The sequence below is a fragment of the Spodoptera frugiperda genome, chromosome 12, assembly GCF_023101765.2.
Source record: "Spodoptera frugiperda isolate SF20-4 chromosome 12, AGI-APGP_CSIRO_Sfru_2.0, whole genome shotgun sequence".
In the NCBI taxonomy this organism is placed as follows: Eukaryota; Metazoa; Arthropoda; class Insecta; order Lepidoptera; family Noctuidae; genus Spodoptera; species Spodoptera frugiperda.
The window spans coordinates 13,221,943-13,238,807 of NC_064223.1; the positions used below are offsets into that span (position 1 = coordinate 13,221,943).

The 16,865-nt window shown below is 36.0% G+C and overlaps 1 long non-coding RNA gene across 1 annotated transcript; it reads right to left on the reverse strand.

Annotated features, from left to right (window-relative positions):
- Positions 1-728: 728 nt before the first annotated feature.
- Positions 729-1,764, reverse strand: LOC126911274 (uncharacterized). Its single transcript, XR_007705794.1, has 3 exons — positions 1,474-1,764; positions 1,062-1,269; positions 729-901 (listed from the first exon to the last, which is right to left on the reverse strand). It is a non-coding gene; the product is annotated as an uncharacterized LOC126911274 (long non-coding RNA).
- Between the last annotated feature and the right edge of the window lie 15,101 nt (positions 1,765-16,865).

Genomic DNA, 16,865 nt, shown 5'->3' on the forward strand with positions numbered 1-16,865 from the left:
GCTGATGAAGGTTTCAGTGTAGGTAAATAAAACAACTTAGTTTTTGTAGGAATTTCATTTACTTTATTTTCTTATAATTACTTGATTGGTTCTTAATATTACTTCATCCAAGAAAGGGGCAGGTCGGCTCATACCCTCATGGCAAGCATAACTCAAATACCAAAGAATGCTCATAACATGTGAGCAGCATCCCACTGTTCTTAAACCTACAATACAATTACAGTAATCACTTTTGATGGTGTCCCGGCTATTCATATTTGTTTCTGCAACTATGAAAACAAAATAAGTTCTAGGAGAAGAGTGGCAGGACTTTATTTTAGCTTGAAGCAACATAGAAGTTCAAATTGCATACTTGGCCCCAGCAAACTTCACAAACTTCATTAATGGAAGGTGTCTGTAAATAAATAACATTCATGTAATACAATATTAAGCATTTACATATGATAGATATAAATTGCGCAAAACATGACCAGGCTAGAGAATAAATCTCGACACACAATGATTGGTTTTTACCGAAGACCTTTCCAAAAATACTAAATATATTTATTGTTCACTGGAGTAGAGAATGTAAAGACCAGTATCCTTTTGTTGTTGTTAGTAGAGCCAACATCATTAGTGTCTTACATTTAGCAACATAAAATTGTAATTGCTCTTAGGATTGCGTTTTTAGAAGCTAATTACTATAAATATGTTATTTCATATTATTATATACCTGTTGGTGTTCCAATAAACAAGCAGTGTTGTTGGGAGTAAGACTTTGACCACATGCAGCACACATCAGTTCAGAATTATCACTTTTCTGCTGATTAGGTTCAACGGATTGAATATCTTCATTTAGTGAAGTATCCTTAGTTCTCACTCTTAACCAACACCGCACACAAGCTTTATCTTCAGGATGAAGCTAAAATAAATAATATAAATAAAGAAAAGCTTTCATTTAAACATACATGCTATTAGTGGAAAATATAGATAAAACAATGACATTGTTTTATTTCTTAGTTTATTTCAAATAAATAAAATACCGAATTGATAAAAGTTATAATACATGTTCTTATTTATACCTGTCGTGGTTAGATCCAAGTAGCAATTGTGTAAGCCGTTCTTTGTTCTTCTTCAATCAAAATTCTGCATTGCCTGATTCTTAGTATGGGTTGTCCACATACAACACAAACACTGATGGCCTATGTGTCTTCTCGGCATATTATCAGAAGAACATGAATGACTAGCTAGCTGCCAGCATTCATGGTAAACATGGTCATCTGGTGTAATCTAGAAATAATTAAATGATTTTGAGTATGGCTCACCATTAAACAAAAAAATAGGTACTAATAAATTATAACAGTGTTATGCAAGTAAATAATACATGTTACCGATTACTTATGTGTTTATTTAGTGTGATATCACACGTAAAAGTTATTGAAGTTCGTAACTATGGCCCATTCGTACACACAATGTTATGTGGAAACTACTTACATCTCTAAGATATGTCCACAGACGATTAGTGTTGACGATATCTTCACCGTCATTTGATAAAGCGTGTCTTCTTCTTTGGGACAAGCGAACATTGCAATTGATGCATTGCAAACTCGTCATTTTCAATAAAACACGTAACACACAACACAATTAATAAAGCGTCCTTTCGCGAAAGTAGTATCAACAGATAGAGAACGGAGAAGCAGTTGCTCAACTCAACGTAAAAATGGCCAGATAATTGCTAAATTGTTTAGATGAAGTTACAAACTACAATCCAAAACAAAACAACGGCAAAAATTGGACAGACTTTAAAAGACGGATTTTACGAACCTGTCAATAAATAATTGCCATTACAAAAAAAATACTGATGGCAAAAATAATTCCTATAAATATAAAGATTCTATGCATATATATATGCATTAATTATATATTCTAAGGTATAACCTGTAATTGGTTAATTATATTTACTGTTATTTCTATTTCAAAATATTTATTTATCATTTCGAGCCTTCTGATATTTTATTAATGGCAACTAACTAAACATGTCTTCTACGTTTCGTTTCATTATATTACGTTTCGTTACTAAAATCTTTTAATTGATATATTTGCTAAATCCCAGCTTCTAAAAATATTATTTTTACAAAAAAATGAATGGTTTAGTTCCCTCAATAAGTGGTACAAATTTTATCAGGGAACACCATAAAAAGTATGCTGTACGAATTCTGCCATTCTCCTTTAATTCACTTATACAGTGAGTATAAAATTAATTACACGTAGCGTGGTGCAATCGAAAATGGTTGTTCGCCCTAAGATAACCACAGTGATACCATGGCCTCACAGAAAACCGACATGAAACAACGCTTGCGTTGTGTAAGTGAGGTTACCGGAGGCCCAGTTACCTCCATTGCCAATCTTCCCGATTCCCCAATGACCCCTAAAAGGCCGGCAACGCACTTGTAACGCCTCTGGTATTTCGGGTGTTCATAGGCAGCGGACTTTGCTTACCATCAGGTGATCCGGCTACTCGTTCACCGACTTATACCATAAAAAAAGAAATCACAGTGTTTTTTTTTCAAAAACTGTCACTACTTCCATACTAATTAATTACTACAAGTGAAGTTGGTTTCTCTCAAATTTCAGTGCTGTATTTATTTACTAGAAAACCAGGTTTACTTCAAGACGTTGCACAAAGTTCTCCTCGTAATTGAATTGGGAGCTAATAGGCTAGCAATTTGCCTGAGTGCATCCATTGGCACTCGATGTGACTGAATCTAGTTTTAGGAGTTTCCTTATAAATATATGTATGTATGAAATTGTTTATGTATTATGTAAAATATGAAGTACAACTTTCACGTAGTAGTTATTTGATGGTATAGGGCTGCAAACAATCTCATGCATCCCTAATGGTAAGCAATCGCCCATGGATACCCGCAACAATAAAATAACTACTCTATACCCAAAGGGATGATGGGGGATTGAATTTGGTGATTAGACATAACCTCACTCACACGATGAAACAATGCGCGAGTTGTTACACATGGGTTTTCTATGAGGCCTAGGTATCACTCGGGTTGAACCGGCTCAATCGAGCTAAAACATAGCTATCCTACACTTAAATTAATCTCTAAGTCAGACTGGTGGTTTTTAGTCAGTAAGCGTCTGACACTACCTCTTGCCCAAGGCGGTAGAAATCACTGGATGATTTTCCCCTATTAAAACAGTCAGATCTAGTTTTATCAGATATCGATTTAAAAATGACATTTTAATATAAGATTAAAATTGAGCCCGACGTGTGATAATAGGTTTTTCTAATAAAATGGTGTATCATATTTACCTCAGTCTACGGATAACACGTTCTTTTACTCTGAGCTTCGATAACTATTTAAGGTCTTGGTCTGACAAGTCACGTAGTTATACTTAGTCAGTCATTTAATTGTTGCAATAACTTCCTTGTAATTTATGCTCGAGTAACTTAGAGATACACTGTTGCAAATCAATGTTGTGTGTATCGAATTTTCATGTAGCAATTTCTTATTAGCACCCAATTGTGTATGAAAACTAGTGCATTAAGGCAATTTTACATTTAATTACGATGCTGTTACATTACATGCTGCTTATGACTGATGTACAACATGTTGAAAGAAACGTTTCGTAATTGAACTGATTATATAAAGACGTAAAAGTCTTTGTTTTATTTGTCAGTGTGCCATTGGTAACCTTCCTACTAAAACCTTGACAATGCTTAAGATAGTAGTTCTGTGTCTACTTGTTATCAACATAGTATTGGTCAGGTGTCAAGTACCAGGAGGTTTACCCCATTACATTCTCCAAAATCGGTTGCAAAATAACCTCGGGATACGACTGGGAGCCCTCAACCGAGGGCAAGTTCCCAACCTGAGTGGAAACGAACGACGACAATTATATCATGATATCGACATTCGAAACTCAGAGAGCCGACGTGACGAAAATGACATTTCAGGCCAATTAGTGGATCCCCAGTCGATTCAAGATATCAATATTGGCGCTAAAAGAGTATACGATAACCGTCGAAGACTAGTACCAAACGAGGCACAGCGTCAACGGCAACTTGACGTCAATCTAAGGGATTTGTACCTAAAATCAGTTCCTAAAACACAGAACCGACGCCAAGGTGATATCAGTATTCGTCTTCATAGCCCACAAGGCTATAATTATTATTAAAGGTTATGTTACTATTCTCATCCCGAACACCACCATTTAAGACAACGCCAATTGATATTATTATGTAAACTGTGGTTTATAATTTTTCCTATTATACTCAATTTGATTATAAACTGTGAATAAACATAATGTTTGAATTGTATATTGAGTTTGTGTTTTATTTTATTAATTATTGACTGATGCTAACTGAGGATTTCCCATTCATGGTGGAGGTAACCAAACTCTTCAATAAATAGTGGTGCAGATTTACTTAGTTCTAGTAGTAAAATCGAAGGAAATTGTCAACGCACATATTATTATTTGCAGGAGCTCAAGAAATTAATTCTGTATGTATTTCAACAGAAACTTAAGTGTAAGAGAGCCATGCTTCGGCACGAAGGGGCGGCTCGACCGCAGTGATACTACGGCCTCACAGAAAACCGACGTGAAACAACGCTTGAGTTGTGTGACTGAAGTTACTGGAAATTACCCCCTTTCCCTATCCCCAATTCCCCAACAACCCTTAAATTTCTAACCTCCAAAAGGCCGGCAACGCACTTGTAACGCCTCTGGTGTTTCGGGCGACGACGATTGCTGACCATCAGTTGATCCGTCTGTTCGTTTACCGGATTATAAGTACCATAAAAAACATAAACCTGGTGCAAAAGAAAATCTTTTCTAACAGTTGATCTGCGTTGGCAATATCGCTTCATTCAAAAGCGTTATGACAAAATCTAAATTGCATTATTCATTGGTCCCTATCAGTATTTCACAGATACATATCGGGGCAGAGCCATCGATGTACATATGCGAGTGCCGCGCAGGAAGTGGGAAGCGATAAATTCGTAGCGAAGTAAAATAAAACCTTTGGCTTCGCTCGTTTCGGTGTCTGCATTTATGATATATCGTGTGTACGATTCGTGTTGGTGTTTTATACATTTTAGATGCCAAAATAATATTGTTGAATTTAAGTTTCTTTAGTGAGCATTTATAAAATTAGCCCATTTTTACTCTAGTTAGTATGGATATCTCGTACATTGTGCTTAGAATGTAATTTTATGGAACTGACAATAATAAACTTTAAGATTTCTGGGATATTGTTTTTTTATAAACGAGCAGACGTATCACCTGATGGTAAGCAATCACCGCCGCCCATGGACACTTGTAACACCAAAGGCGTTACAAGTGCGTTGCCGGCCTTTTGGGGGTTAGGAATTTAAGGGTTGTTGTTTTTTGGAATCGGGGATTGGGAAGATTGGGTAGGGGGTAATTGAGCCTCCGGTAACCTTACTCACACAACAAAACACAACGCAAGCGTTGTTTCACGTCGGTTTTCTGTGGGTATCACTCTCGCCCCTTCGTGCCAAAGCATGGCTCTCCCCACTTGTTGTGTAAATATGTGAGATTGAGAAAAAGTATTAGTAATGATGGTTAATTTTGAAAATGTCATCCTCCTTGTTTGCTTCGAATTCCACATTGCTGAGAATCATAAATACCCTTCTGTATCACACTATGTCTCACGATGCTCTTGAAAATATTTAAAAGAAAATATATTTTATCGATCAGATTGACTGCACAGTTGGCGCGGTGGCTGGGCAACTGGCTGCCGTGCAACGTGTTGCGGGTTCGATTCCCACACGGAACAACTATTGTTTGTGATCCATAGATTGATGTTCCGGGTCTGGGTGTCATGTGTATGTGAACTTGTATGTTTGTAAACACACCTACAACAGGAGAAAATCCTAATGATGAATAATATAATGGTTCATAAAGGTTAAATTGACTTGCAATTTACACAATAATAGAATAGTTATTTATAATTATATCTGTCATTTGTAGCAATCACCGAAACATTGAAATCTAAATAATTTCGTCCGGCACATCGACTACCAATTAATCATTGGTTCGAATTTACACACTTGATTGGACAGATATTTGAAATTGGCATTTGTTTAATAACATTTTGAATTTAACTACATACATATTCCGAAATAGAAAACATGTATGTTTACTAATAATTGGATTAAAGCACGTTAGTCTATAATAATATTTTTTTATATAGTCTTTTAAAAAAAAAAAACTTTTATTCAACAAATCATTATTCTCCCGCGTTATTATTAAGCATCGTGGTAGTTTATTATCATCCTTATTTATATTGGATTGATTGAGAGCAGTGATACAGCTTATGTATTGAAACCAAATGTTGTGTTTCAATCGATAGAATTGTTAACTTTTGTTTGACGATAATGATATCGTAATATTTTTTGTGATTTTTCTAAAGAATACATTTCTACTATTCTGCAATACTATGATTCAGAAAGTGGGGAACTCTATTTGAGGTCATGGCCCATTTTCACTAATCCTAAGGAAATAACACCTTATCTAAGGTAGGTGACACTTAACAAAATTTTGCAATATATAAGTAACACCTAACAGAATACTGTTTCTAATAAGTAAGGGTTTAGTTGAGTGCTACGTCACGCTAAGTAACTTTTAGTTAAGAAATGGTTTAGGTTTACTATATAACTGTAGATGTTTGAAAAATACGAATCGCCCCGTGTTTGTCGACGGCTCAGCTTGGTATTTATTTATGAAAATTCTCCCTAATCCAACTTTGCACAGTCAGACATTGCAAATACTCGTATCTAGCGTTGAAAAAATGAATATTTCACGAACGGTAGTGTCGCTGCATTGATATCAGATTCAAATTTTCTGTACAAATGTACAAGGTTATGATTATTTGTATATTTTTTAAACATTGCCCCTCACTATGATTATCTCCTGTGTCGTGGGTGCGTTTACAGACATACAATTTCACATGCACACGACACCCAGATCCGAAACAACAATTTTTAATCACACAAAGAGTTACCGAGCAACAACCACTGCACCAGTCAATATTGGTCGCAATATTATTTTTGTCCAAATAAAACTACTTAAAATTATTTCCTAACTAAATTTAATCTAAATCACAATTGATATCACCTACTCCGCATTATAAACTATTTAATTATTGTAACAGCATTCAAAGTAGAGGGGTTAAAATATTTGAGTTCCAAAATGTTCCCTGTTACACCCATACAACTACCACACGACGATCACAGCAAGTTTGCTCACAATGCCAGACTGGGTTAAAACGAGAACGTTATACAATATAATAGCGAGCTCGCTTCATATCTGGCAAAGTTCCAGAACCATTATAAAACTTTCTGCACGGCTAAGTAGTACACTAATAAAATATTCAGCTACGTTGAAATTGTACGAGCGAAAAATACTTTCTTTGATTGATTGAATTCTCTAACATTCACGGTCAACAATATCTTTTTATAACACTATCGTATTTAAATATTGTTGTAGGTTTCATTAAAATCATCTTAAGCACATTTTATTTACCTTGGCTTCAATATTTAGACTCACAATATCTATATACATGTATCTATAAAATATGTTCTTGCTATAATAAGAATTGGGAGAATTCAATAGACATAGAGATATCAATAAAAAAAATTGACAATATAGACGTACATGCATATAGAATAATAAAAATTTCGTATAAAATGTTTTTGATAACTATTCCTAAATAGCCTACCCCTATAGGAGACAGGCGTGAGGTTAATGTATGTATGCATGTATATACATAAATGTAGTTGAAAAATACAATAGCCGAAGCGTGATATCCAACACTATCCTTTGTTTACCGAACGCAATTGTTTGGGCCACCAAATTCGGTAAACATTGGAAATCAATTAGGACCTTCTAAACTAGTTGGATAGTGAGGTCACGATGGAATTTACTTAGTATTGTTGGCTAAGGGTTTTGGTATGGGTTCTAGTCGCAAAGAGCACTCCCGAATGTTTGTCATCCATGTTAATATTATACTTGCTAATCTGACGATTGTTTGGAGTTAACAGAATTGTAATTTGTTTGTTTCATAGATTCATCACTGCCATTTTTATTAAATGAATACACAGTTTCCCCTTAACATTAGTTCTGGTACATTTACATAACTATTTTGGCTATAGAAGGTAAGCTTGTACTTTTGATTTGAATAACACAGCGGAATATAAATTAAAAACATTGATATGACTATGACTAATCAATTTCTAATAACTATAACACAAAAATCACGCATCCTTCATAGTTAAGTCAAAGATTATTCCGACGATTCGTTTGCTCAAGAAATTGAGTCAATGAACAATACAAAATTAGTTCTGCAGTCTGAAAATCTTTAAGGTTAGTACGATAGAGTTGTGATTGGCTTGGCATGGGTATTTGGGATGTTAGTGATGGTCTATGGCGCCCAATAGGCTGGGCAATAGTGTACCGTCGTACACATTATACTACGATAACATTGCTCTTTAGTTGTTGCATGTTAACAGCTGATATACCAAATAGACCTTCAGTTTGTAGTAGCAAAATAAGGTTCATTTGTTGGACCAGACAATGGAAAATATTTTAATTTTGAGTAAAAAGTCAAAGTCAAAGTCAAAGCATTTATTTCAATTAATCCTAAATAAAGCACTTTTGAAACGTCAAATTGAATTGTTCGTCAGTCTGTCTGTCAGTGAAGCTAGGCGCTCGTTCCAAAATGTTGCTTCGAATGGAGAAGAACGAGCAAGAAACTCCATCGTTACTCTTTTCAAAACTAATACTTAACTATATAAAGCCTCACGATCGATTTCGATTATGGTTGCAAGTAATAGTAATAGTAACTGGACTAGTCCACTGCGCAAGAAGATGTTATAGTACATAAGTGTGTGCGCTCTCTGAACCAGATGGGACGGCAGATTGACAAGACCGGAGGGAGGACATTCGCAGAACCAGTGGCTTTACGTTTTTTCCGAGGCACAAGGGTGGAAATACCGTCATACTTCTGGAATCCGAGCTAATAATGTATGAGTAACAGTTTTATTGCAAGATGATAGATAAGAAGATAAAATAAATAAGTAAATAATGCCCACGAGACGTTGCATAGCTGCTGGTCACCCAACCAGTCAAACTAATGTTAACAATCTTACGTCAGTTACCATTAAAATTATGTAGGATAGAGAATTTATCCTATTGCCAACTAAACTCCTTGATATAACTAAGAAATCTGAAAACACACGTTAACGCACATGCGAATATCGATCTATGTTGTAAGTATATGTATATAATATATACGTAACTAGGCTTCAGGAATATCTACTAAGCCTAGCTTTGTCCATCGTCTAGGAGATCCTTTAGGAAACGCAAACATTGTTTACGGTACCGGTTGAAGAGCCTAGGATTAAGGGGAATGCAACGGCACATACAATCATACTGCAAATGTGACTGATGATAGTGTTAGGTGTTTGGATTGCATAGATGCTGACACCCTGTTCTTTGATGACAATTTTGTAACGGCGATAAAATTGATTTTTATCACTTTCATTTCGTTCACTCATCCAGCAGTGGATGGATGGATATATATTTTTTTTATGAAACAAGCCGGTAATCGAGCAGACGTATTACCTGATGGTAAGCAATCGCCGCCGCCCATGAACACTTGAAACACCAGAGGCGTTACAAGTGCGTTGCCGGCTTTTTGGGAGTTAGGAATTTAAGGGTTGTTGTTCGGGAATCGGAGAAGGGGAAGATTGGGAAGGGGGGAATTGGGCCTCCGGTAACCTCACTCACACAACGAAACACAACGCAAGCGTTGTTTCACATTGGTTTTCTGTGAGGCCGTGTTATCACTCCGGTCGAGCCGGCCCATTCGTGCCGAAGCATGGCTCTCCCACACTTGTTGTGCACTTGTATATTGATATGGCCTGTTGAATTTTTTCGGTTGATGGGTTTAGATATTTAATTAATCCACCTACCTAGACCCTCATGATGAGTGAGAAGTAACTCTACTTGAGGGAGCTTTCGGGTACTACCGTTGGTCTACATAAGATTCTTGCGCTACAAACCCTAGATGGTGCCTCCTTCCCTGATCATCACTGAGCTTATTTATGGAGCTGGAATCCCACACAATCCCACACGTTAAGAGCTCATAGTCGATGGTGGCGTTTGTGAACGTTTTAGATCATTTCAAAGTAGTTGTGGGTCAGCAAGATAAATTCAAATATAAAGTCATTTAAACTAAAGTGTGGGAGGTTGCCACAAAATAGTGACCAGTGTTGGTTGATGCAATTCACAGTGTTTGTAATTACAACTCGACGAAAAAGTTTTTGTGAGTTTTAATAGCCATGCAAAAAGTTAAATGAAGCCATCACACGAATTTATTTAAAATTTTCTCGTTTAAAAATTTTGATTGTACAAAACTTTTTTGGGTAAATCGTTACCCATTTGATGTTCGGACGATTTGACTAGGTACGGGATTTGCGTGTTATAAAAATGTCGAAAGGTTCTTGTTCTAAGGGCTTAGTATGAGTTTGTTTTGCGTTTAACAAGATCGAAACGAGAGCGCGTTCGGCGCCCTGATTGTTTTTTTTTTTATAAGTTTATTTACATTTGTTCTCTACGGACTCTTGGTCCGTGCCCTTGTCATACAATTTGTTTTTTTTTTACAATAAATCTTATCAATATGGTATCTACGTTGCACACTACAATTAACCACAACTATTAAATTATAACTACAAAAATTCTTACGCATTAACATATTTGTTTTTTTTTTATCTACTAAATTAAGTTTACCGGCGGCTCTGCCAAGTCAGTTCACCATCACAGTCCACCACATAGGTTCGAAAATTCAAGCTGGCCAATCAGAACGCCGAACGCGCTCTGTAAGTAAAGTTTTTTTTTTCAAAACGCCTCTTTACAATCTTTTGTTATTTTTATAAACAAAACTGAAATACATTTATCGCCATGACAACAAAAGTCGTCCTCCAGTCATTAACAGAAACGATTAAATCATTAAGATTCGAGTAAAACAGGAATCTACTATTCAGAAGACAATTGGCTGTCAGTACCCGAACTTTGCCATTGACGACCAGTCATCAATCTTTTTCAAAGGCCCCCTTAACAGATCAGTGAATGGCTGCAGGGTTTCAAGGAGACATTAGAACTATTCAGTAATTCCACATCGGATTTGTTAACATCTATCTGTCTTGTAAAGGATAGATTTATAGATCGGTAGAGGACATTGAAATATTTGACCCTTTTTGAAAATGCTATTGATCCTTTGTGAGATAAAAATTATCTCTTGCGTTTTTTTATCAAAAATTCTAGCTAAAAACTTGAAAATCATGCTTTATTTTAATTTGCACTAGTTTCTACCAGCCTGCGTCCCCATGAAATAAAATGTTTCTTATCATCCAATTCAACTAATACCCAAATTTTATCAAAATCTGTTAAGTAATTTTAGTGTGATTAACGGACAAACATCCAAACAAACAAACTTTCACATTACTAATATTAGTGTGATTGAAGTCTATCTTAAATCTACATCAAATTGTTTATCTTTGTCATATTTTTCGCGAAATAATGTTGCTGTATTTTTAGCTATACTAACAATTATTGTGAAAGGAAAAAGTCAAGATAAAAAATTTCAAACGGAACATAGTGGCCACAGGTCGTTTGTTCGAAACTAGACATGTTCCGAACGAGCGGGAAATTAATTGGGCCGTTTAGTCCTCCATTGGACTATGGAATAGGCTAATGTATGGGAACTGTTCTTAACTGGTGCCTCAAAGTAAGTAGAGAAATAAAAGATAGACCTTTTTATATAGAGATCTCGTGGCGGTCCGGAGCTTTAAGACGTCCGTTTCTCATGCATGAGAGTGCGGGTTCAAACCTACCAACGGCAAATACTAATGTGACTTTTTCCGAGGTATATGTACTTTCTAAGATTATTTAGACACCACTAACAAAAAGCGAAGGGAAACATCGTGAGGAAACCTGGGCTTATAATTTCTTATTATAGGTTTGAAATTGCCAACCCGCATTGAGCGAGCGTGGCGATTAATGCTCAAATCTTTTCCGTGTGAGAAGAGGCCTTTGGTCAGCGGTGGTCAGTTGCAGGCTATTAATGTAACGTAATATAATGTAGGCACAAAAACTTTGGCAAAAGAAATATTTATAGCAAAAGTAACAAGTAAAAAGGTTTAATTAATAAGGTGTGATAATTACCGAGCTATGGCAGGTCAATCTTAAGGTACACTAGGGAGTTAGACAAATGATTGAAAATTGCTATCGAAGTATGAATTCTTGTTGACTTTAACTTCAATTTATCTTCAACGAAGTTGACATAATATTTTTATAATGATGTATAATAATATAATATTTTAGATCCGTTATAAACAATGTTCCCTTACCGCAGTGTCATGTAGTTAGTTTAGTTAGACCCAAAGGCCTTTATTATCCAACCCCACTACATGTCTGTGAATATTTACATTGTAAATTATAATTAATTTTGCATATTATACGAAATACAATTTAATACAAAATTAAAAAAATAATATTGTGTATAATATTGATAGATACCTATTATAGTACACACGGCTACACATTACTCTATAATCCAGTATACTATGGTCTCGCTTTGTATGATCTTTCCCCACATTCGTTGGTCAGTTTATAATGGATTGCATAGCTTATTGTGTATTCTGTACCTTGAAACTAGGTTCCTATTTCTATCTCCTTTAAGAAAACCAAATCAAGTATTAAAATGTGACAAATAATGTGACTTAAACATAAGGCTGCACAGTTTAAAATTGTGTACTGACTTTAAGCCTCAATCTTTGTTAAAATGTAAAACAATTTAATGAGGCAAGGGCGTAATCAAGTGATGGGTAAGCGATCCCTATTAGAAGACAGCGTGACGATAATCCAGGATTATCTAGTTAACTTGTTTTACAGGGCCAATGGACAAAGGGTGGACCTTTAAACCCCAATCGAACGAGAGAATTTTTTAAATCGTGTTAAAAATCGATTGTGGTATGTATGCAATGCAATTCAGTTTTTAACGCTCAAAGCTCAGGGTTGAAAATGCGTATCTAGCGGGTAGCTGGCTAAAAAAGCAGGAGTAAGAACGGGGTGGTTTTTAGTCAGTAAGAGTATGACACTCCCTCTCGCCTCGCCCAAGGCGGGAGATTGCTCGATTAAAGCGACTTGTTCTAAAAGAACGGGACGTAAAATAACTTGTGCTTTATTTTGAAATATATTTATGGAATACCAACGTTACAGACATAAAGATGGATATTTTTTTTTTATATTTCTAATATCTATAAACTGCCTTGTTGGCTAAGTGGTCGCAAATGCAAAAGCCGAGCAAGGGATCTCAAGCTAGATTCCCGGATCGTACAAAGTTTTACAGGGAATTTTTCGGAGCCCTTGTCCGGCAGTCGTACTAGCTACTATAAGACCAATGAGGCAGAAAACCAATACATTTGAGGGTTTTGAAACCTAAACAACTACACAGGTCTTTCGTTAACCAAAGCCCGCTCGACAAATGAACAGTTCTGATCATATTATCTGCTAATAAAGAAATTCCACGAAGAACGTCCCAGAGGATAACAACATAAGAAAAGTCGGACAAACTAATAAATCGTGTATCGGGAAATAAAACTCTAGGATTGGGATCGTAACACTCCAAACATATATAATGCATACAAAGAAACTAGTTTCCTTATGTTTTAGTGATTGTAGACGTCGATTTGTTTGAATTCATCCGATAGACTAAAGTTTTGTTCAATTGTAAAATGTTTACAACTATAATCCTGAATTATAACGGCGCTCCATATTTTTTTATACAAGTCAAATTCAAAGTCAAGTCATTTCTTTCAATAAAACAAGTACCGTACTTAAAAATGTCAACAAATAAATAATAGTCTGTCAGTCTGTCCATTAGTGAAGTTTCAAAGTGTAGCTTCGAATGGAGAAGAACGAGCGAGAAACTCCATAATGGTGGTGGTGAAGTCTAGGAATCTTTTCTTGAATCATCTTCCTTTCCTTCCTATCAATTCAGCATTCATCATCGACCACCCGTGACAGTCCGTTGCTGTACTTAGCAGGTTACTTGGGGATCGTAGTTTAGGAGGCTAGTCATCTAATTTTGTATTTGTAATCAGAGAGCACTGCGGTGCTTGCCCAATTACTGTCAAGTGCTTCGTTTCTTAGTTGGCTTTTACGACACTCAAAGGAATTGATATTCAGTTCATCAGATTCATCGTAATTTTTGTCTCTCTTATCACACAATATCATTAAAAATACCACGTTTTGGCTACTTTGTAACTGCGGCCACATTCACTCTTCTTATAAAAGTTATATGCATCTCATTATTTTTGGTTTATGTGAATTCAATTTTTAATATAAATCTACTTACATTGAACACTAAAAGTACGCAAAAATCATTAACTTTACCGCATTTTTACCTCATTAAAACAATACCGTAATATAAAGATACGACCTCTCCTTTTAATGGCTGCGTAACTCGAAATATGTTATTTTAGGATAACCAAAATAAACAACTCCTACGGAGTTGAAATAAACAAGAACAATTTTGGACTCGGTTAGGTCCTTCAAAGTAAATAAAATTAATTCAATAATGCATCCTGCTCCAGATCTGTGGCCATTAAAAAGGCATGTGGTGCTATGAAACTGAACTAAATAAACTTAATTTACAAGGAGAAATGATAGACAGGATCATTAATATGTAAGTTATAATAATAATAACTAAAGAACAGAAACACAATATACTAAGAAAAACATTTAGATTTAGATTTCAACCATGATCGTCCCGCTGCAGGGCAAAAGCCTCACTATTTGTTTCACTACTCTCTGGTTAAACCTTTTTGCGGCCAATCCTTGTCATAGATGTCAAATTCATCCCGCCAATCTCCTTTTAAGCCTTTAAAGAAAAACATTTCAGTGCAACAAATTGAAATCGAATAATAACAAACTTGCTTGTTAACACAATGTTAAGCGCGTTAATAAAACTCTAGAAGACATCATTGTCAAAAGTGCATATTTCTTCATTGCAACCTATAATTAATAAAAAACTAACTGCCTAATCGGCCGAGTGGTTGCAAGTGCTACTGCCGGGCAAGGGGTCTCAGGTTCGATTTCCTCGGGCGAAATACTGCTGGGCTTTCAATAATAACTCAGCAGTAGCACGGAGTCTGGAAATGTGCCCGGTGTATGGCAATAGGCTTACCGCCTATTACATGGGACTAACAACATAAATTGTGAAAAGTGCGTGTACATTTTACAGTAGCATTACGTGTGGTATGTGCTCCTCTGCCTACCCCTTCGGGGATTAAAGGCGTGACGATATGTATATGATATGAAATAAAAAGAAACGATTTTACATGTTCAAGTGCACATAGATCAATCCAAACTTATATGTTTACAAAAACATAAAATCGCTTGCTTAATGGCCATACATTTTTTCTCCCAGCAAACGCGCACCCGTCCAGATGATGATAACATAAAGCATGTAATGGATTAAAATCTCTTTGTGTAATACGTACAAAGGAAGGAGGTTGTTAAAATATGCCGTAGGTACTCTGTTTCTAAGGCGGCACTTCGGGATTTTTCTCCGCGAGTGGTTCAGCTCCTCACATTTCGTCCCATAGCCGCGCGCTACGGATATAAACCTAGGGATGTGCCGTAACAGGCGTTGCACCATGGGGCTTCGGAATAGGTCTATTAAGAGGACCCGGTGCCCCTTACGGGTGTTGAGGGTGGCCACCGGGGTGGTTTTAGTGAAGTAACAATCCCACACTCCCTAGTTTTTTATCCCCAAAAAGCTAGGCGTCTTTTGAAGGTTTCCACCCGTCAACAAAAAAAAGGTACTGTTTCACTTGTGTTTAACTTTTAACTTTACTATGAGAATTTAATGCCTTGTTACCCATTATGTGTGGTTCTTTTTCAAATTAGCTTTATTTATCAAAGATAACAATTTATACATACATACATATCGTCACGCCTTTATTCCCCAAAGGGGTAGACAGAGGTGCACATTATGGCACGTAATGCCACTGAACAATGTACACCCACTTTTCACAATTTTTGTTGTAAGTCCCATGTAATAGGTGGTGAGCCTATTGCCATAATATACTGGACACATTTCCAGATCCGTGCTACTACTGAGAAATTTTCGAAAATCCGAAAAAAGCCCAGCAATACTTTGCCCGACCCGGGAATCGAACAAGAGACCCCTTGTACGGCAGTCGCACTTGCAACCACTCGACCAACGAGGCAGTCATAGATAACAATATATGTAGCTAAAAAAGAACTTATTAAACGTATTTTATTAAGTTGATTGTTCTTAAATAGATGTTTAAATTACTAAAACTTGTCTTACCGATCAATTGAAATTAAAAATACTAAGTCATCCGTATACTAGTATCCTTGGCAGTTGTTCATTGAATGGCCGCAATGACAGTATCACAAAGGGTCTCAGTAAAACGAACCCACATAAATCGCTATATGTCATCTCTATTCCTTTTGTTCGCAACAAAACTTCACTTCATACTAAAACCAGTTTAAAATGAACCCTCTCCAATTTGTCCTTAGGTGTATCAGGGACTTTGATAAACTGGCTTTGTAAGTAAATAATTAATAGGATGGATGTACAGGTATTTCAGCTGATAGCCATTTCAGGTTGCTTGTATAAGAATTTGTTTTCATTACTGTAATGATTTAGAAGACATACTAAATTAATTATTACGTATGCTATCGGTTTACTGACGTAACTGTTTGACGAAGAACCCGACTAGTTTGAATGCTGCTTATGAATATGAGCT